This window comes from Heterocephalus glaber, unplaced genomic scaffold (genome assembly GCF_053883595.1).
Source record: "Heterocephalus glaber isolate CG9 unplaced genomic scaffold, H.glaber_assembly_v1.0 deba00001724, whole genome shotgun sequence".
Lineage (NCBI taxonomy): Eukaryota > Metazoa > Chordata > Mammalia > Rodentia > Bathyergidae > Heterocephalus > Heterocephalus glaber.
The window spans coordinates 9,664,084-9,686,273 of record NW_028258435.1 but is presented as its reverse complement, the minus strand read 5'-3'; the positions used below and the strand labels follow the sequence as shown (position 1 = coordinate 9,686,273).

The 22,190-nt window shown below is 44.6% G+C and overlaps 1 long non-coding RNA gene across 1 annotated transcript; it reads right to left on the bottom strand.

Annotated features, from left to right (window-relative positions):
• Positions 1–509: 509 nt before the first annotated feature.
• On the bottom strand, positions 510–19,953 carry LOC147821654 (uncharacterized). Its single transcript, XR_015446736.1, has 2 exons — positions 18,435–19,953; positions 510–673 (listed from the first exon to the last, which is right to left on the bottom strand). It is a non-coding gene; the product is annotated as an uncharacterized LOC147821654 (long non-coding RNA).
• Positions 19,954–22,190: the final 2,237 nt, after the last annotated feature.

Below are 22,190 nucleotides of genomic sequence, written 5' to 3'. Positions count from 1 at the left end.
TACTGGGGATCAAACTGGGGTCCTTGTGCTTGCGAGGCAGGCAGCAGAACCACTGAGCTAAATCCCTGGCCCTACCATAGGTTTTTCCAATGACCCATAATAGGGATGAGTCACCAGTGTAGTTGGAAACTGTCACAAGGGGTCAAATGGAGTAAATGGAACCCCTTCTTACACCCTGCTTTATTACTATGGTCTTGATTTTATACATCTTTGGATTATACTTTTCTTCTGAGTGTTTAAGACCAAATTGAGGTGAGACCTATATTAAAATTAACCTCTTGCTATCTATCAAGGTTCATTAAATCTCCACAAGCATTACTTTGAACCCTGTATAGAGATTTTCAGCTCCTGTCAGGATATGTCATGGCCTTGCTTGACCATGTTGCTTTTTGTGAAAGCATGGGAGATTTTTCCCTCCAGGTGACATTCCTTTGACACACTGTACATTGTTGATTCTTACCTTTTTTGGTGTCCAACAGTCTCTCTGCTCAGGTGGTTGGGTGACTTACCAAAGTTGTAGGAACTTGTAGAAAAGGTTCTTCATGTCCTGGGTTGTTTGTACACCTTGAAGGGCCGGGGCCAAAATATTGGCTGTCTTCTTAGCCCAGTTACCTTTCTAGTTCTGGTCTCTAAACTTGAGTTGTTGAACACCCAGAAAAGAAGATCTATGACACTAGCATTGTAGGGGAAGTGGGAGGGGTAGGGGAAAGGAAAGAAGAGAAAAGAAAAAATAATGAGAAAAGGAAAAACATGGAAACAAAGTCTTTGTAAATAGGAAAGGGTGGAGGGGGTGAAGGGAGGGCAGGGGAATGGGGAAAAAATAAGAACCAAGATATATCATGTAAAGGAACAAAATCCTAATGATGACTGTAACTGTATTGTATACCTAACATGTACCAATAAACTTACTGGGAAAAAAAAATTAACATTGCAATGTGAGTAGTGAATTTAACTATTATAATTTTACCTGGATATCAAGCACTTTGACATATAAAATATAGTTAGAAGATTTTTTTTTTATCAGTCATGGTTGTTCTAGTAGTTGAATACCTATAAAATTTTAACCGAAAAAAAGCTTTAAATCAAGAGCCACACATAATATTTTAGCATGACAATCATGAGGGTATTATCTTTGTAATGTCCTTTGTAACACTTAAACATCCATCTTAATATAAGATAGCCATTGTTAAATGCACTTATTCTCTTTCAAAAACACAAAAAACTCTTACCCAATTGTTATCTTTTGATAGGATCCCACCCAAAGAAAATACATCAGCCTATAAATGTTCCTGTTATCATAAGTAGCTGGAGTGTAAGAGGAAGGCAAATACCTAAATCAAAAGAAGGTTATTACCACAAACAGTATATTAGAAACCCTGCACAGTCAGAAAGCATGAATACATTTAGTACACCAGAAAATTAAAAACAATAAATATCACAATTATATGCATGAAACTTTATGCCCTTTAATTTAGTTTGGTACCAAAAGTATCTTTTCAATAAAACCTTGAGGTTTTTTTTCACAGAACTTAATCTTTTGAAAATGACCAAAGTAAACATATCATAAAAATATATTTAGAGGGCTGGGGATCTAGCTCAGCGGTTTTGCTGCCTGCTGTGCAAGCACAAGGACCCGAGTTTGATCCCCGGTACCAAAAAAAAAAAATATATATATATATATATATATATATGTATATATATATATACATATATATATATATTTATATATTTAGAACTTAACCCTTTGATGACAACCAATGTAAGCATATTACAATAACGTGTTTAAGTAATATTCATTGATACAAGTCTCTTATAAGGCTATGAAAACTATTAGGGTCAGGCTCCTATAAACTTGAAAACTGTCGAGGTCCCCCTAGTGAGCAAAGACCGGAAAATATTTCCATGCAGCCACTCCTTTGTTCACCAAAAGGAGCCTCATTTAGCAGCTTTTCTAAACCTAAGGGTTTCCGTTTATTACCTTGACAAAGCTTATTTAATAACCTATAAAAACCAGATTGTAACGACTAATACATTATTTGTAACCATTAACGTTTTGGAGTGATTATATTTAGACAACACTGTGTATTACATCTTTTTGATCTGTTAGCACCCTGGGGTCAAAAAAAAAGCTTTTTTTTGATACCGGGGATCAAACTCAGAACTTTGTACTTTCAAGGCAGGTGCAGCACCACTGAGCTAAATCCCCGGCCCACGTAAGACAGTTTATAAAACTAGAGTGCACCCATATATATTTAGTCTAATTGAATTATAATATCCTTTTACAATTTTTAGGTTCATAATTGTAAACAAGACTTGTCAAAGCTTTCTGTAAGTCAATTACCAGAGATCTCTTATAGAATTAGAATCAGAAAGAATGAAAGCTCTTTATGCCTGAAATGCAAACCTTTTATAACGAACTTGAAACCAACAAGCAAACATACATATTTCCTTGATAAATCACTTCCAAATACCTTCTTGACATGAGTAGGCCTTTTAATCTTATATCTACATCTCTCTCTTTATATTCTAACAAGACAAACATAAAAAATCCTTTCATGTCAAAAGTATACTCTTTTACTTTGTAGCCGTCAATACTTTCCTTCATCTCACTACCAACCTTCTATAACTTGCTCAGCTGTGTCCCCTTTTTAATCTCTTCTCAGATTGTTGGGTATAATCAGTATTATAGTCCTCTGCACCCCAGGGCTGGGATTGCAGGTGTGCGCCCCCATGTCTGGCGTTTTGTTTTGTTTTGAGACAGAGTCTCTCTATGCTGTTCAGACTGACCTTGAACTCACTATGCAGCCCAGGCTGGCCTCAAGCTCAGAGTGATCCTCCTGCTTCACCCTCCTGGGTGCTACCACACCCAGCTCAGAACTTGCCAGATTATACACCTAGGAGGCTGCCTCCTCGCGGGTGGGGATGGGGTCCTGGCTTAGGGTCCCACTGTTCTCACCCCCACAAATTAAGCTACTGCCTCCCTGAAGGTGTTCAGAATCCTGGGCAGTCGTGGGAGCTGCCAATGGAAACCACGAAGCTGGCTGCTCCACATGCCAGTCCTGGTGACAGCAGAGGGAGCAGACCACATTGGTGGCCTTGGTGGTGCTGGTCCCCACTACCCACAGCAGGAGGACTGCAGTCCTGGCTCACTTTTGCAAAGTGCCCCTGAGGATGAACATGTCAGAGTGACCTGCTTCTGACGTGCAGAGACCACCAAACCCGTCATATCAGCACTCTGGGAGGCTGAGGCAGGAGGATCACAAGTTCTAGCCCAGCCTGAGAAATTTAGCAACTTAGTGAGACCCTGTCTCATTAAAAAATAAAAATTAACAGTGGGCCAGGGATTTAGCTCAGCGGTTCTGCTGCCTGCCTCACAAGCACAAGGTCCCAAATTCATTCCCCGGTACCAAACAAAACAAAACAAAATAAATAAACTAATAAGATGTCACTCAGTGAGAAGGCCCTGGGTTTAATTCCCAGTTACACACACACACATACACACACACACACACACACATAAGGAACTGGGCACAGTGGCACATGCCTGTAATCCCAGCACTCGGGAGGCTGAGGCAGGAGGATCACTGGGAGTTCGAGGACAGTCTGAACTACATAGTGAGACCCTATCTCAAAAAAAAGAAAGGAAAAGACTGCTGTAGAGACAAAAGAGGAGCCCACTCCTAGGCCTTTGATCTAGTAGTCATTGAAAACACAATTTGGGGGCGGGGGATTTAGCTCAGTGGTTTCGCGGCCTGCTGCACAAGCACAAAGACCCAAGTTCGATCCCCGGTACCAAAACAAAACAAAACACAATTTGGGTTCTCTTGGGAGGTGGACAGGTATGTAAAAACAATTTTGGCTGACAATCCCGACTCACCTGGGCCTGCAAGAGACTCGGGAGAGCAAACCTGACCTTTATTCCGTAGCCTTTATTAAAAAGCCTCAGTCTGGACCCCTGCTCCACTCCTCGTGCGTTTCATTTGTCCAGGAGGGGAAATGCTGGCCAAACAAGGCCGATTATCCCTGACCTTATGTCCTCTCATCTCCCTTTAGATGCTGGCTGTACTCTGAGGTTCTCGTGGTCATTTATGATTTCTGCATCACCACGATAGTGACCTTTTGGCCTGCAGGCCTGATGATTGAACCCAGGGCCTTCGCACTGAGCTTCCTTCCCAGCCCTGCTGTTTTGAGACAGGGTCTTGCTAAGTTGCCAAGATCCCCAGGCTGGGCTCAAACTTGTCTCCTGTCTCAGCCTCCCAGGTACCGGCACGACTGTGAGCACCACCCTGCCATGAGTGGCTCCAACCTGGGCCTGCAGAGTGCGAAGCCCGTGCACATCAGTGCCCCTGAAGTGAGTCCCAGAGCCCGGGCAGCACAGCCACCTCGGGACAGCACAGTGGCCTTCTGGAGACCCAGCCCTGAGCTGCAGTGGCCAGCGGGTTCAGCTGAGGATTCGCCTGCTGCCGCCTCCCTGCCCGGAATGGCAAGCAGCTGGGCCACCCACATGTGTGGGTGTGGGGACCCCAGCTCCTCGGGCCATCGTCAGAGCAGGGCCTTGGGAGCTCTGGCCTCTGTCCACGTGTGCGGTCTGGCCCAGACTGGCTCCGTGAGGAGAATATCAATGGCAGCCTCGGCCTGGGAAGGGCAGACGTGTGAGATGCTCCTGGGCAGAGTCACCCACAGGACACAGCCACTGCCACTTGAGAACCACTCTGCCCTTGTCATTCTGACTTCTCTAAACAGTGCCTCTCTTCTGCCTCCCCCGCCCCCCATTTCTCCTACCAGGGCCTCTGCTCTGAGCTATAGCCCCAGCCCTTTAAAAAAGTCTAGAAGTTGGGAAACAAGGTCTTGCTAAGTTGACCAAGCTGAGCTCAAATGTGAAATTTTCCTGCCTCAGCCTCCCAGAGCACTGGGATCACAGGTGTGCTTCCCCTGCCTAGCTTCTGACTCCTGAGAACAGCAGACATCTCTCCAGAACAGTGTCCGAGTTCCCAAGGCAATCATTTCCAAGAGGTCTCTCATTTCAGTTTTAGAATGGGTGCAAGTCTACATACACCCTTACCCTTTTACATAAATGAAGTTTTTTAATTTCTATTTTTGTGACTCCGTGTGTGCAGCACGTAAAAATCTTTTTTTGTTTTGTTTTTTTGAGACAGGGTCTCCTTATGCAGCCTGGACTGGCCTCAAACTTGTGAGTCTTCCTGCCTCAGCCTCCCAAGTTCTGGGATGACAGGCGTGTAGCACCATGCCTGGCCAAAAACCATGTTTTAAAACACTGGCTAATTTGCTGATTTCATCCCCAAATCTGTGAGTACAATTGACCCCTCAGGAGGGTTATTACTTTTTTCCTTAGCAGGCTCAGCAGTCACTGTATTGACCCTGCTTCTGTGGGTGTCTCTGACATTCCTGCTACCCGGAAGACCTGGTCCGCATTCCCAACACCTGCCCTCCCGCTGGCCTCTGCTGCTCCTGCGGTCACAGGAAGAAGCCACTCACAGCTGAAGGTCCTGAGCCCGCCATGAGTGTCGGCTCTCTACAGGGCAACAATGATGAGCCACAGATGCTTCAGAGCGGGAAAAAGAGACTGAGGGAAGACACACATGATGGTGCACACCAATCATCCCAGCACTGGGGGGCTGAGGCAGGAGGATCACTACCATGAGTTCGAGGCCAGCTTGAACTATATGGCCAGACCCTGTCTCAAAACAACAAAAAACAAAACAAAACAAAAAGTAAAGTTAAAATTTGACCTCTGCTTTTACAGCATCATAATACCAGACAAATTACATAATCTCTCTAGACCTCGTTTTGAATTATCGATTTGTAAATTGGGGGATTATAATCATTTCTACTCTGTAAGATGTGAGAGTTAAATTTTTTATTCATTTTGTTCAAGGACTGATCCATACTTGATATTTGGTAAATGTTCATACTATTAGGCACTACGTTCACCTAGTGGTGGAAATGGAATTAAATCCATCCACCCGTCAAACAAACCCAATGAATAAATAAAATCCATCCAAACGAGGATTTTCGTACCACATATCGTATATATCTTATGGCTTCTTATTAGCTGGGGTCTAAAGGAATGCAGATTTCAAGGCATTTCTTGTGCATTCTCACAGATGATCTTCATTCTCAATTATATAGTGTGTGAGAGATCAAGCACAGTGAATCCCCCCAGCTCCCAGTTCCCAGTGGAATCTCAAGTATTTTAGTGTACACATTCCCACCGGAAACACAAGTAAAAGACAGACAGATGTGGTGATGCACACTTGTCATTCCAGCACTCAGGAGACTGAGGCAGAAGGATCTCAAGTTCAAGGCCAGCCAGGGGTACACAGTGAGTTCAAGGGCAGCCTGAACTACATAGCAAGACTCTGCCTCAAAAAACCACAGAACCCCCAAAATCAAAAAAATAGAAGGAAGCCTCCAGTATTCCAATTACCAAATTAGAAAACTGCTACAGAGTGTGGGCTGCCTAGCGCCCAGAGAGAGGTGGACTCCAGCTGCCCTGGTGCTGTGCCAGGGCTCCAGGCCTCCTGATCCCAGCTCAGGTTTCTGCGCTCACACAGCAGCATTGTTGGTGGTGACTCCCTCTGATCAGACTGTAACCAAGACCTCATTAGGCGGCAGATGGAGAAACCTCAAAGGCAAACTCACTGCTGAGGACAGTGTGAGAGGTACCAGGGGTGCAGCGGGGCCGGAGCACTCTGCTCGGGGATTTTATCTCATTGAGGCACTTCGGGATGTGAACCAGGAGGGATTTTTGTTTGTGATTTGTTTTTGCTGGATTGGAAATTGAACCCAGGGCCTTTGGTCTTGTTAAATCCCTAAGTTGCCCAGGCTGCCCTTGCACTTGTGATCCTCCTGCCTCAGCCTCCTGAGTGCTGGCTGGGATTACTGGTGTGCAGCTCTGCACCCAGCCTCCCTGTCTGCTTTTAGAAGGAGTCCTTGTGTCGGAGAGGACCACAGGGAGAGACTCATGGCCTACAGAATTCATTCCTGGGAAATCACTCATGCATTGAGAATCCACGTGTGGCTCCTGTTGGCAAAAAAGGTTTGAGATCATTTGGAATTAGCTCTTTGCCAAAACTGCCTGGGGCAGGTTAGGTTTGAGGTCAGCTGGGTGGGTGGCACATTGGAGAGAACATAAACTTAGGAGGCAGGTCTAGATTCTAGCCCTGGCTCTGTGAGTCACTCCCTGTTTGAATTTGAGTTAAGAAATGTGTCCTCTGAGCCAAGCATGGTGGCACACACCTGTAGTTCCAGCACTCAGGAGGCTGAGACAGGAAGGTCGCCATGAGTCCAAGGCCAACCTGGGCTACATAGAGAGACCTTGTCTCAAGAAACCAAAGGAAAAAAAAAAATCTAAACTGTGTCATGTTAACCTAAAGCAGTTTTACTAGGTGTCAACATACAATCTTGCCTTGATTTTATGTAAATATCTAGCCAGGCATAGTGGCCCATGTCTGGTAATCCCACGTACTAGAGAGGCTGAGGTAGGAGGATCAAAAATTCAAGGCCAGCCTAGACCCTTGGTGAGACCTTGTTTCAAAATAAAAAGTGAAAAGGGCTAGGGATGTAGCTCAGTGGTGAAACACTTGCCTAGCATGTATGAAGCCATGGATTCAATCCCCAGGCCTGCTAAATAAGTAAATAAGTTTAATACAAAGACAACAGGCAGGGAATATTCATTCTTTCACATGATAAAGAATACATGTTTAAAACCTACCTAGCACTATACCAAACGGAATCTACTAGCAAATTTCTGTCTCAAGTATAGGCTCAAAGCCAAAGTGAGGCTGAGGCAGTCACTGGGTCTGAACCCAGTTTCTACACGAAGCCCTACGCTGATGGGTGGAATCTGCAGAACACATCTCCGTTTGGCCTGTTGGCTCCATGCCGGGCTCTGCTAGGAGGGGGCACACAGGGCCCGGAAGGCAGGAAAGGCAAGGAGCGAGCTGGCCCTTCCTGTCCGCCAGTTTGTCCCAACGGCAGCTTTGCACCCCAGCTCTGGCACTTGGCTCCAGTCTCCAGCTTCCTCCCTGACACGTTCGAAACCTACCTTGCTGCACCTACTTAGAGGCACAAGTAACTGTCAGCTTCTGCCTCTCCTCAAATTCTGAATCTTAGCTCTACAAGACCCTCGCCAAGGCTTGAGATACTAGCAGCGTGCCCCTCGTCAGAGGCTGGGACCCAACAATGAAGGTTTCCTCTACACATTTCTCAGTTCCCATGATGCTGTTCTCTTCCTTTATTCTTCCAGGTTGCTATTGCAACCTCTCTCTTACCTCAGTGTACCCATTGGCTATTTCCACTTTTTAATGCCAATTTAACCAGTTGAGGCAAAAATTATGTTAAACTCTGTCTATGACAATAAAGCTGGTTCATCAAGAGTTGGGAAAATTACAGACTGGATTCAGATACTAGAGGAAGGAACTGCTACCGCCAGGGTGAGAAACCATAGTGGGGTACATAGGAGAGAAAGCCAACAGGAAGTCACACTGGAAGTAGGTAGGTTATACCAGAAACAGGAAGTAGATAACAAGTTACACCGGAAGCAGGCAGGAAGTCACACAGGAGACAGGAAGTCAGTGGACATAAATTCTACAAAGACGATTATTTTCTTCTCCTCCAAACTTCACCGGTGTTCCTATTAAAAGAGTCAAACAGCTTTTGGCAAAGCAGAAATGTAGTTTGAAGTGTTCCAGTCCCAGCATCACAAAGCAGAGAGAAAAGGGGCCGAGGAGACTTGATTTAGAGGTAATAAATACTAACTGCACTCTGCTCTTCCAACATTCTTCCATGGATTGTTGTCTTGTCCTTGTGGTTTTTTGTGGGGGTTTTTGTTTTTGCAGTGATGGGGATTGAGCTCAGGGTCTCATGCCTGCTAGGCCTGATAGGTTTTTTTTAAGATAAAGAAAAACTAGACATTACTAAGACTTTACTTCTGAAAACCACAAGTGTAACAGAATCTTTCACCTAAGAACTTTCCCTGCTCTTTCTTTATGACACCTGCCTTTCCTTTCCTTTCACACATACCAGTCTGCTTGTAGTCTGAGAAATGCCTGACTACTAAAGCCTTTCACTCTCCAACTCCCAAATATGTATGGGTTGTGATAGCGTAGGATGCTACAGGGATATTAAAACGACAAATGGCCTAATTAATGCCAATACACGGAAACGCTTGTGTAAAATAAAAAATGAAATGAAATGAAAAAACACAGAGGATCAGGGGTAGTTGTGCACGCTTGTAATCCAAGAAACTGAGGCAGGAGAACCACAAGTTTAAGACCCACCCAGGCAATGTAGCAAAACTCTGTCTCAAAACCAAAAAGTAAAAAGTATCAGAGATATAGCTCAGTGTAAAGGCCCTGGATTCAATCCCTAGTACCCAAGAAAACAAAACCAACCAAACAAAAAACAACCACGCACAGAAACTAGTACAGAACACCTTATGTACGATAACATAGAATTTAAAATATACATGAGAAGATGAGAAATAAAATTGGAATGATTTAAATTAAATTGGAATAATGATCATTGCACTTCATGTTCCATTAAATTTCCCTTCCTATAAAGTTGCACAAGTTCACAATTGTTTTTAAGCTGGAGATTTAGTTCTGGTTTCACTGCCTGCTGTGCAAGCGCAAGGACCCATGTTCGATCCCCAGTACAAAAAAAAAACACAAAAAACAATCCCACAATTGTTTTTAAAAGAAAAAGAAAAATATGAGAAAGTGTGCTCATTCACATTTCCAAACTGCTTTCTTCTCTGATCTCAACCTTCTTTTCAATTTGTTGTGTGTGTGTCCCCTTTGAATAAATGATGCAATGTTGGCTTTGTCTGACCTACAGCCACAGCTTTTCAAACACTTCATGCTTTTACAGCTGCCAATTCTAAAATTAACAGCAGAGTGGAGTTCACTCTCTGAACCAATTCCCAAAACAAAATACAATTAAGATGTACACAGTTAGGGAAAACTCACAATAACCCTTGTGCCTACCATCATGCCAGGTCTAGTTTGCATCCTGGTTTTTATTGTTTGTTTGTGGTACTGGGGATAGAACCCAGGGTCTTCAAGCTGACCTATATCCTCAGCTCTTTTTTGTAATTTTTATTTTGAGCCAGAGTCTCACTACCTCACGTTGCTCAGGCTGGCCTCCAACTTGTGGCCCTCCTGCCTCAGCCTCCCAGCCTGCTGGGCTTAAAAGTGTGCATCAGGATGCCTCCTGGTTTTTAAAGTAGTAAGACTGCTGGACCAAGCTTGTCCCGTTTTGTGTAGGAGGAGACGTGGTGAAGGTGTTTTCTTGCTGGCTACAGAACAGCACAGACAGGAGAGGAGAGAGCTGCTAGGCGAGTGTCTTCGGTGACTGGAAATTGTGTGGCCACAAAGGGACAGACAGCCAGCCAGGCCAGCACGTTCCCCCCCACCCCAGGCTTTGGGGAAGGAGCAGGAGCCTCTGGGGATGAAAGAAGAGCAGCACAAGAGCACTGAAATAGAACGACCTGTTTTTCTTTCTGCCCTCACCACACCCATTGCTCTTCTCTTTATTTCTCCCACCCACCCTAAAAGATTAGGGAAAATTTTTTATTCAACATAACATAAAGTAATCACCATGTACAAAATATCCCCAATTCTCTACAGAATTCCTTTTCCTTTCTACTGTCCTGAGGCTGAGGCAGGAGGATCGCCATGAGTTTCAGGGACACCCTGGGCTACATAGTGAGACCCTGTCTCAAAAAATAAATAAACAAAATAAAATAAGCACCCTCAGAAGCAAGGTCTCCCTGACCTCCTGTGTCTTCTCCCTCATTCAACTCTCCTAGAAGTGAGTCATGGAAGGGCTGGGGATTTAGCTCAGTGGCACCACACCTGCCTTGTAAGCACAAGGTCCTGAGTTTGATCTCCGGTACCAGAAGAAAAAGAAAAAAAAAAAAAAAGAAGTGAGTCATGGAAACCCTCTTCTCAAAGCAGGTCATAGAAACTGGAATTCCTTTTCTTCATGTCATAAAACCTAAAAACATTTCTCTAACTTTCCCCCACCTGTCTGTGGAGGAGCTGGCCATAAAGGAATTCACTGACTTTCCCTGTTTGGTAGTAGGTCCTAAACTCACTCCACTTCTTGGCAGTCTGGACAGGCCTCAGAGTCTGCCCACTGCCACTGTCCACAGAGCTTTTTTTTTTAGACAGGGTCTCACTATGTAGCCCAGGCTGGCCTTGAACTCACAGTGATCCTCCTGCCTCAGCCTCCTGAATGCTGGGATTACAAGCGTGTCCCACCATACCCGGCTTTTAATTTTAATTTTATTTTTTAACTTTTTGGGCTCTCTACATTTCTACATGTCCATTTTTCATCAAACCCAAGCATAAAAGTAGACAATTTCCCCTCTGTCTTTGGGTTTTCATTTCTGAAGTTTCTCTGCCTCTTAAAACTTTCATTAAATAATTCGCTGTGCTTTCCTCCTGTTAATGGGTCTCTGATTTATTGTAGACCTAGCCAGGAGCCTTTGAGGGCTGAGGGAAATTTTGTTCTTCTACATTAGTGTAAGTGACAGTCACACAACCAGTATAGTGAGTAATATAGGAGCTCACCTCCTGGGAGAGGAGTCTTCCACATTTCATGACTCTTCCGTAAATCTATAACCAACCTTTCCTGCTAGGCTTAATGGCATACCCCTGTGATCCCAGTACTTGGGAGGCTGAGGCAGGAGGATCACCTGAGCTACATGGCAAGACCCTGTCTCAAAAAACCAACCAAATAAACAAAAAACCAATGTCTCCTGCAGGAGAAAATTCCACAGGTTTTTCGGGTATCTGGGGCAGAGTTCATATCGTAACAAAGAGACATCTTGCTGGGTCTTTCAGTCTTACGCACATTCTAAATCCTGGCCACACAGAAGGGAGACATTCTTAGAAAGCCAGTACTCTGTGGACAGGAAATCCTGGAAGGCTGGAGTTCAGAGCAGCCTTCCCAAGGAATCAATAGCACTTGGCAATACACAATTTGGCAGGAGGACACGGCTGTGTAATTTAGCAAAGAGGACTTCTATGCACGGATCTGCTATGTTGCTTTCTGGCCTACAGGATCAATCCAAACACCAGTTTTCTATGCAAGTTTTAAAGTTATTTTTCTTGGTATAATGGTCTGAACTCTCAAAATATTCAGGAGTAGTGTAATGTGTCTCCAAGTATCTTCATCTGAAAACCAGGGATTCTAGTGATTCACTTATTGAGGAACACTGGCTCACCTTGCCGGGCGTGTCCTATCTCCTGAGTGAGCAGAAGGCTGCTCACACACACCCAAACACGCCTCTCTCCCAAGTGTGGCCGCCTCACTCTGCCCAAGATGGACTGGAAGATGTAGCCACACCCAGGATTCGGGCCCTTCCATACTCAAACCCCAGGCACCTGGGGGTTCCCAACCCTTCCTGGAGCTCTGGTGGATACACCCCAAGCAGGGAGTAGGGAGCAGGGAGCAGGACTTTCCTGTTCACAGAAGCTGGTGATGAAATAACCACTTGGCAGTTAATGAGCAAGATCTTTGCTGGCAATTTGGAATTGCACCAAGAAAAGACAGGTGAGGTTCCGGGTGCAGCAAGGAGTCTGAGCCTCAGAATATGGTCTGATTATAGGAGGTGAAGGTTCAAAGGGAGCATGCCACTTTCCTCTGTGGGGAGGGCAGAATCTGGGAGCGTCTTTCCTTGTGTTGGATTTTAGTTTGTCTTTTGAGGCAGGGTTTCGGTAGGTAGTTCAAGTTCAACCCCTGCCTGGGCAACTTAGTGATTTGGCAGGACCCTGTCTTAAAATAAAAAATAAGAAAGGGCAAGGGATGTAGCTTAGTGTAAAGGCTGTGGGTTTGATCCCCAACACCACACACACAAATAAATAAGTAAAAATGCCTCTACCTTAGCTGGAAGTCCTTAACCCTAAATCTCCAGGGAACTGATGACTTAGGTCAAGTATTTCTGAAAATTAGATCTTACTTTGAACATATTTTTTGGTTTTCTACCAATTTCATTTTCTTTAAATCTAGCTTTCTCTATTGAACTTTCAGAATATCTAGATTGCTTTTTGATGCTGTTGTTTTTGTTTTTTGTTTTTTGTTTTGAGACAGGAACTGGCTATGTAGCCTAGGCTAGCTTCAAACTCACAGTGATCCTCCTGCCTCAGCCTCAAAACACCTAAATAGCCACAGAGCTGGTTCAGAGCCAGTGGTGTGCTGGAGCTGGGCACACTGGTCCCCAAATCTGTTCCTATTTCTGGGGCAGTGATGGCTTCTGATGAGCTGGGAATTGGTCATTGAGGTTTGAAAGGAGTGGGAAAGGCTTCAAGGATGTGGCGCCAACCTTGCAGTACACTTGACCCCGTGGGACAGGACAGGCCTGTGCATTCCCTGGAACACAGCATTATGGTCACAAGAGATACTAAGCACACAGAGTGAACAAACAGCACCTCTGGCTCCAGGGCCTGGTGCCCTCGCCAAGTCCTTCTGGTGTAAAGGTGTCTGGGTGAGCAGATGGTGGCCAGACCAGGTCAGGAGAGTAAAAGAAGAGCCGCCTTCAGCAAGACACTGGCCAGAGGGTGTCCCCAAAACCAACTCCTTAAACTGGGCATGGATGCACATGCCTGTCATCCCAGCACTGAGGCTGAGACAGGAGGATGCCTCCAGTTTGAGGCCAGCCTGGGCTACATAGCGAGACCCTGTCTCCAAAATCAAGTAAACAAAAAAGCAGCACCCAGGGAGCGCACTGTCCAGTCTGCTCTTGGTTCCTTCCATCTGCACCCTAGACAGGTGACGCTGCGATTCCAGACCTGGGCACACTCGCTGCCCTGGGAACTGGAAGACTTCGCTTTCTAAGGCAGTGAAAAGCCCAAGAATGCTATGTTTCCTTCTTTGTCTCTATCCCAGGAAATTCAGAGCTGTCTATGCACATATTTGCAGTAGGTTTTCCTGGTGTAAAGCTTCCTCTTTACAGCGTTCCCCATCTCCCCTCACTAACATGTGGTCGCTTTATTTTTGTTGTTATATTTGTGGTTTATGATATTCTGTGCACTGGGAGGCTGAAGCAGGAGGATCACAAGTTCAATCCCAGCCTGGGCAGCTTAGCAACTTAACGAGACCCTGTCTTAAAATTAAATACAGGGCTGGGGATGGACCACAGACTGAAGTTCAGAATACAGACTCATTTTACTTCCTTTCTTCCCCAACAGAAACCAGGCCTTCTTGGAGTCGCTGTCCTGAGGCCCGGTCAGCCCGAAGCCCTCTCCTCATGGTACCTCCGCAGTCTCCTCCAGCTGCCGGCCAGGCCCGATTCACCCTCACCCAGAGGCAGATCACAGCCAACACATCATTTCTTCAGGCAGGGAAGCCCTGCTATCACCTTGTGACCCCGGTCTTTAAATCCTTCCATCTCTTCAGGTTCCAACACGATCACCAGAAACCCATCCTTAATCGAGCATTGTTTGCATGAAGTTTTTATTTTTGCTTTTTGGTAGTGGGGAATTGAACCCAGGGCCTTTGCACTGAGCTACATTACAATCCTTTCCTCATTTTTCATCTTGAGACAGGGTCTCACTAAATCACTAAGTTGCCTGATGCTGGGCTCGAACTTGCGATCCTCCTGCCTCAGCCTCCTACAGTGCTGGGAAGGAAGGCACGTGCCAGGACGCTTGGCAGAAATGCAGAATCATGAAATGAACATCAGCCCACCCTCAGTCAGAGGCTGGTTTAATCACTGCAGCCAAATACCTGTCAAATGCCTTTCGATACCCACAAGGGAAGTTAATGGGATGTGGGCTGATTAATATACAGCCAACTTAAACTGTATTAATATACAGCTCAATAAGGCAATTCAGCACTGCAAGGAGGAGGAGGAGAGAACACACAACTCCAGAGTTTGGGCCAGGGAGCCAGCTTCCTCAGAGCTTTGGGCCAATGTCACCATCAGGACCTTCACAGCACAGAAGAAGTGCCACCAAAATGGAGCAGGCGGAGGACTGAGGAAAGACGAAGTAAACCAGTTCGCTGTGTGCTGCCCAAGCATTCTGGACCCCTGTGGGTGTGGTGCTGCACACCCGTAGTCCCAGTGCTCAGGAAGCCGAGGAAGGAGGATCACCATGACTGTGTAGTGAGGCCCTGTCTCAAAACACCAAACAAAAATGAAAAATTCCAAGCAGTAACATGCTGTAGGGCGTGGGACCAGGGCACAGTTCTATTGCCCAGCCCGGGTGTGGGTGGGTGCAGCACATGCTGTGGTGTTTGCCCAAATGTGAATACACCCAGTGACACACAAGTGAAAATGTCCCTGCTGTTGAGCAACAGCTGAGTGGGCGAAGCAGGCACAGAGGACGAGTGGCCGCCCTGCCTGTGTGCAAGATGGGGCGCCACTGAGATCCAAGGCCTGTGCCCAGACCCTTGGGACAGGGTGGCCCAGACAGCAGGGCCCCTCAGTGACTTAGCCAGGCCACTGCCTGAGGAGCTTTTCCAAAATTCTCTGGACTTGCTTTGTCCCTTGTGCCTTTACCAGCACAGCTGGAGCACATGACCACCGTGTCCCTGTGGGGCCAGCAGGGGAGATCCCAGCCTCACCTCCGCACGCGCACACGCACACCACACACTTGTATGCACACGCACACACAGTCACCGGCTCCCTCCCCACTGCAAAAGCTCTCCCTGTGCCCTCAGCGGCTTCCCGGGGCCCAGGAGCAAACTGGGTGCTGAGCAGTCAGACAGGAGCAGGGCAGGAGCGGCCGGTGGAAACCTGGCCAGGCTCTGCTTGCTCAATGGTAACCAACCCTGCCAAAGTCTAGACAGATTTTCGTGTTTTTAAAGTCTTAAGTGTACCTGTTTGGAAAGAAATGTATTATCTACTTCTGATTTTTCTTTTTTTGACCTTTTTTTTATTGGTACATTTTAGAAATACATAATGATCACATTCACATAGGGAATTTGGACCTGTATATAAGTCTTGCTTCTTCTTTTCCCATTCCTCTCCCCTCCCTTCAACCCTTCTTCCCTTCCTAATGTATTTGTTTCCATTTTTCCTTCTATTCTTTCTGTATTTCTTCTCCCTTCCTTCCCCTCCCCACCCCACCTTCTTCCCCTTCCCATTTGAACATTTTCTTCCCATTTCCCAATACCTATTACACACACAGAGAAACAATGCAGTATGTAAATATGTGTGTCTGATTTATTTCACTTAAGACTATGGGCTCAAGCTCATCCTTATTTATGGCAGAGTACTACTCCATTGTATGAAAAACCCCCACATCTTCTTTATCTGCTCATTGATTGACGGGCATTCAGGCTGTTTACAAACTGTGCCTCTATAAACATGGGTGTGCATGTATCACCAGTGTGATGCTTTTCATTCTCTTGGGAAGTTACTAAGAAGGGGACTAGCTGGGTCAAATGAAACCTGTAGTTTTATTTTTTTGAGAAATCTCCACACTGATTTCCACAGTGGTTGCACCAGTCTACACTCCCACCAACAGTGGGGAAGGGTTCCTTTTTCCCTGCATTCCTCCCAGCATTTGTTGAGTGTTAATATTCTGTTCTTGTGTTTAATTTCTGGAATTTTGACTATTATTTGCCTTGGTATAAATTTTTTGTTTTGATCATGACTAAGTCCTATATGCCTCATTTATCTGTATGTCAAGTTCTTTTTCCATGCTTGGGAAGTTTTCTGCCATTACATCTGTGAACAGATTTTTATGTTGTATATGCTATCTCCTGCTTTTTCATTGACTCCAATCAAACTTATGTTATTCCTTTTTGCATCATCTAGCAGCTGTTGGACTGATGTTTTTATTTTCCCTTGCTACTTTTAAGAAAATTTTTTCATGATTGCTAATCATAATCTTGGCTTCTATATCTGATACTCTGTTTTCACAGTGGCTCATTCTGCTGCATATATTTTCAATGGATTTTTTAGTCTCCTAGATACCTGTTTGGATCTGTTTCATAGATTCTACTTCTTTCCTATGCTGGGTGCTCATGGTTTCCATCACTTTTTTTAAGCTCCTCTTTTTTTTTTTTTAATCTGTATCAGCTCTAGAGTTATTAACCATGCCTTTAATTATGGTCAACATTGCTGAAGTTATCTGAGAAATTATTTATTTGATTTTTTTCTAGAGTCATATTCATCTACTTTGTTACTTCCACTGTTACCACTCCAGAGAGTCCAGGCAGTCAGCTTTTGAATTGTTCCACCTCATTGCCCCCTGGGTTTGCCTTTGGTGAACAAGTCTGGGGTTTCATCTTGCTTAAGCATCTTATCATTTTCTTTTTTTTTTTTTAGTTTAATTCCTAGGTTGATGTTTGTAAGTTGCTTATGGCAGGTAGCTTTATTGCTAGTATTGAGAACCCTTAGGAAATTACTCCTTCTCAGAGATATCTTCCAAATGTAGCTGGCTTTTGTGTTTTGGGGGTGTTACAAGATCCTACTTCTTGAATTTATTAGGGATGAGAAGTTGCTGCCTATTTGGCTTAGTCCCTGATTCTTTGGCACTGGCCTATAGTATTGTTTATGACCCTTAGACAATCTCGGTCTTGGAAGAACAACTGATTAGAACAATGTCACCTTAGCTAAAGTAGTACAATCAGCAATAACAATAGCATCAAACACACCCTAGAAAATGACAAAGTGTGGTAACCACTAATTTGCCACCTTTAACTGAATGAACAGTTTTGTGGTTATATAACAGAATCTTAAATGAACCAAAAAATTGTATACAGTAAATACGCCCTCAAAATGGTGATTTTACCCTCAGGAGAAAATATTTAGATGAGGTTAAGGGGAAAAAGAGAAAGAGAAGAAGAGGAAGAGATTAGAAGCAAGATTGGAAGATTATGTGAACTTTGCAAAACTGGTGAAGAAGACAGGAGAGAGAGAAGAAAGAAATAAAAGCAAGAACAGAACAACAACAATAAAAAAAGCTAGAAAGAATGTTCACACTCACATAAAAACAAGAACAAACAATCAAGAAAAAACAAAAAAAAAAGAAAGAAAGAAGAAAGAAAAATGTCCACATCAGAGGATGTCTCTGCTGTCACTGGTAGGCACAGTGGGCACACAGAGCCCAGATCCATGTTGATTAATCCCAGCAAGGAAGCCATAGATTTACAGGGTAGTGGATAATCCCAGAAAGCCTGCACCGTTTGTTCCACTGAAGTTCAGGTTGGTTTCTGTGAGGCTGGAGCATGATTTGTCCAACCTGCAACGCTCTGCTTGCCTCCTGCCACCTTGAACTTGGCTCGTTGACCTCCTTCCAACCTGAACTCCATTTTGCCTCCCCCTGACACTGGGAGCTGCTAGATGGAGCCAGCCTACGGCTGCTCTCAGTTCTGAGCTCACCTGGCCCCTCTCCAAATGGCTACCAGCCAATTGCCCTCTCCTGGGGGACATCTAAACCCAAATAACTCACCAGCCACTGCAGTCCACTGTATCCACTGCTCCATTCAACTGGTGCTTCTTTCCACGGAGGCCTCTGAGGTTGCCAGTAGTCACTGTGGGGCTATAGGTCTGAGCTGTCCCTCCCACGCTGTGAGTCAGGGTTCAGGAAAAAAGTGCCACTTACCACTTCCTTCTTCTGTGTTGAGGTCTCTCTCTTCACTCTCCCCATGGGTTTCAATTCTTGATTCAGATCTTTGCTGGATTCTGGGGACCCACTTCCCTCCTTCTTCTCTTCTTCACATTGCTATATTCCACATCTGCACACTAAATCTTGAAGAGGCTGTTTCTCTGCGGTTCACCATTCCACCATCTTCCCGGAAGTTTCTGATTTTTTTTTTTTTGAGACAGGGTCTTGCTGTGTAGTTCAGGCTGGCCTTGGACTCACTATGTAGCCCAGGCTGATCTCAAACCCACAGTGATCCTCCCACCTCAGCCTCCCTACTAGTTAGGACTATAGGCAGCTGCCATTGTGCTTGGCTCTTATTCTAATTCTTTTTTTAAATTTTATTTTAAAATTTTTATGAGTCCATGTTTGCACTATGTACTGATTACATTTATCTTGAGGAGTTTGTGCACCCACATAACACATCTTAATTCTCTTTATATCCCCTCTTTCTCAACTGTAATTCTTAACAAGTGTGTAACTGTTAATTTGGGGATAGATTTGGGGACTCTCTGATAGATGAATTCCTACTCTTTGATATGGAGTTAAGTCTTTGGATGCCTAAAATTGATTTAATGGGCATTTTTTTTCATTAAGATGTGGTTCATGGGCCGGGGATTTAGTTCAGTGGTTCCGGCGACTGCCTCACAAGCCCAAGGTCCCGAGTTCGATCCCCAGTACCAAAAAAAAAAAAAAAAAGATGTGGTTCAAAGGATATTTTAATATATGTCAACATTACTCATAGTGATATTTATTTGGAGTCCCTTGTTACATGTGGTGTTTTAATATAAGTTGTGATGAATTTGCCTTATAATTATGTTGAAATTCACTATTTCAGCCAAACCTGCTTAGCAAGCTATATCAGTTAAGGTTGTTTTGTTTTAACTTTGGAAACACTTTATGTTTAGAGTCAATAAAGACATTGATATTGTGAAAATCAGAAGCATGAGGTAGATCTCATGCTTCTTAAGGTTCTCAGTTATATTTCATCAATGGTTTATCTAGGAATTCAGTTTAAAAGGCACACAATGGGAAGGTGATCGGTGTAGCTGGGTGGGTTCTGTGTGTTCACTGTGCTTGCTCTTTTGTTTTCTTTTATTGTACAAATTTTCTTTCTCAGAACATGAATTTTATGAGTGAGTGAACTACAATTCATTATTATTTCTTTTCTTTGCTTTTTTTGTTGGAGACATTGTCTTGCTATGTAGTCCAGGCTGGCTTTGAACTCACTATGTAGCCCAGGCTGGCCTCAAACACATGGGAATCCTCCTGCCTCATCCTCCCAAGTGCTGGGACTGCAGGTGTGTGCCACCATGCCTGGCCATGGTTATTTCATTTTGATACTTTTAGCCTTTAAAGGAATTTTCAATGATGGAAATAAATAAATATACGTATATATATGTATATATATACATATATATATACACACATATATATATATACACACACATATATATTCTTATATATTTCAAACAATTTAATGAAAATATTTGAAGGATAAAAAAGTAAATCAAGAGAAGGTTGGAAGCTGAGAAAGTCATTAGAAAGAAAAGACAAAGAATGGGCCAGGGATTTAGCTCAGTGGTTCCAGCACCTGCCTTGCAAGCACAAGGTCTCGAGTTCGATCCCCAGTGACAAAAAAAAAGAAAAAAGAAAAAAAAGAAAAGACAAAGATCAGGAAAATAGAGACAAAAATTAAAATCAATACAGGAAGTCCAATACCCTACAATGAAGAGTTCCACAGAGACAGAATAGGGAAAATGGTCAAGAGACAAGGGAATTTCCCTGAATTGAAGGTTCTGCGTTTGTGGATTTGATCCCCCCTTCTCCTCCCTCTGTCCCTCCCCCCTCCACCTCCCCTCCTTCCCCCAGTGCTGGGGATGGAACCCAGAGCCTTGCATACACCACGAAGATTTTACCACTGAGTCACATGCCCTGCCCTACAGTGGCACATTCTCCACAGGATCCTTGGGACTTAGGAGAAAATAGACAAATCTTTCAAAATTCTAAATTGGAAGGGATTCCAGTTACAATTCTAGACCACCCCTGGTGGGTGTTACAGGCTGCACACCCCATGCCCTCTCTGGTGACATAGGCAGTTGGCTCTGCCTGCCCAGCTCCCTCCTGCAGCAGTCCTAGCTGCCACAGGCCCACCCTGCAAGCTCACCCAGGACATGGTCCTCTCAGCCTCCTTTCTTGTTATCATTGGCCTCTACTCTCAGGAGAAATTCTACATAATTATGGGGAAAAATCATTTCACAATTAAATTATGATCAGGTGTAGTTTCTTGCCTATGGGCCGGCTATGACCTGTCAGAACATAACACCATTTTGCCTGTGGTCACAGCTGAGACCTCAATGGTCCTGTGATGCCATGATGCTCAAGGGCAGGATTACATCAGCTGAAGCCATGCTGGGTCTTTGAGAACCCAGTAAAAGGTCTCACCTGGGGAGGGACAAGTTCCTTATCAGCTTAACTCATCCCACCTGATGTTGTAAGAATGTCTTTGCTCATATTGCTGTCCTAATTGACATAAGATTCTCATCGACCTAAGATCCTCATGGTTTTGGGATTACTGCCACCCTCCAGACACCTGATGCTCCCTATGAACCCAATAAATAGTGGCAAGCTTGGGGTGCCTTCATCTTTGCTGCCCAGAGCAGCACTGATCAGGCCCAAAGCTCAGCTTCTTCTCTAAGTCTCTTTCTTGTCTTTATTTATTAATTTGCCTTGTGCTGTCATGGCTTACATGAGTCTAGGACCCAGTGCCCGGGTTCTGGTAATGTCCCCTTTCCTTTTCCTTACACTCTGAGAACATATTTTCCCTGATTAGCCCACACATGAGATGTAAATACTACAGACCTACAATGTCTGTCCCCTATGAACATCTGAGATTTATCCTTCCAAGGAGTAAGTTGATTTAAGTCTCCTACCCCCCACCCACTTTCTCTACAGTTGATAAAGTGTGTGCTCTCTGCTCCATAGAACCACAAGTGCCAGTTAGCAGGTGTTAGGACCATTCTGTGTGGGGCTGGGTAATGTTCCTGCCACATCACATCAGTACCCCAGTACAGGAGCAGAAGGGATCCTCCATGACACCAAAGGGAAAGCCCCGGCTTAAGAGCATCTAGTAACTAAATCTTGGAAGGGGCCTATATGCCTGTTGTGATGTCCCCCCAAAGCCTCATGCAGTTATAGGTGGGGCTTTTCCAGAAGGGGCTGGACCTAGAGTGTGTGGCCCTGAGACTGATTCATGGTTCAGTGCTAGGGCCAAGGGTACTAGGATTAGGGGTGTGAGTGCTACCAGCCCTAGTAGCTTGGGTAAGATAAAAGGAGCAGAAAGATGTTGTCAAGGTCCTCTGCTTGTTTTGCCACTTCTTGTCTGCCGCCATGAACTGTTTGTCCTCTGCAATCCTCCTCTATATACCACCTTGCCTTGGAGCTAGCTGATTATGGACTGAAACCTCTACAAACTGTGAGCTAAATCAACTTTTCCTCCCTTAACTTTGGGTATTGAGTATTTTGTCTCAGCAATGAGAAAAGTACTAAGACAATGCCCATCAA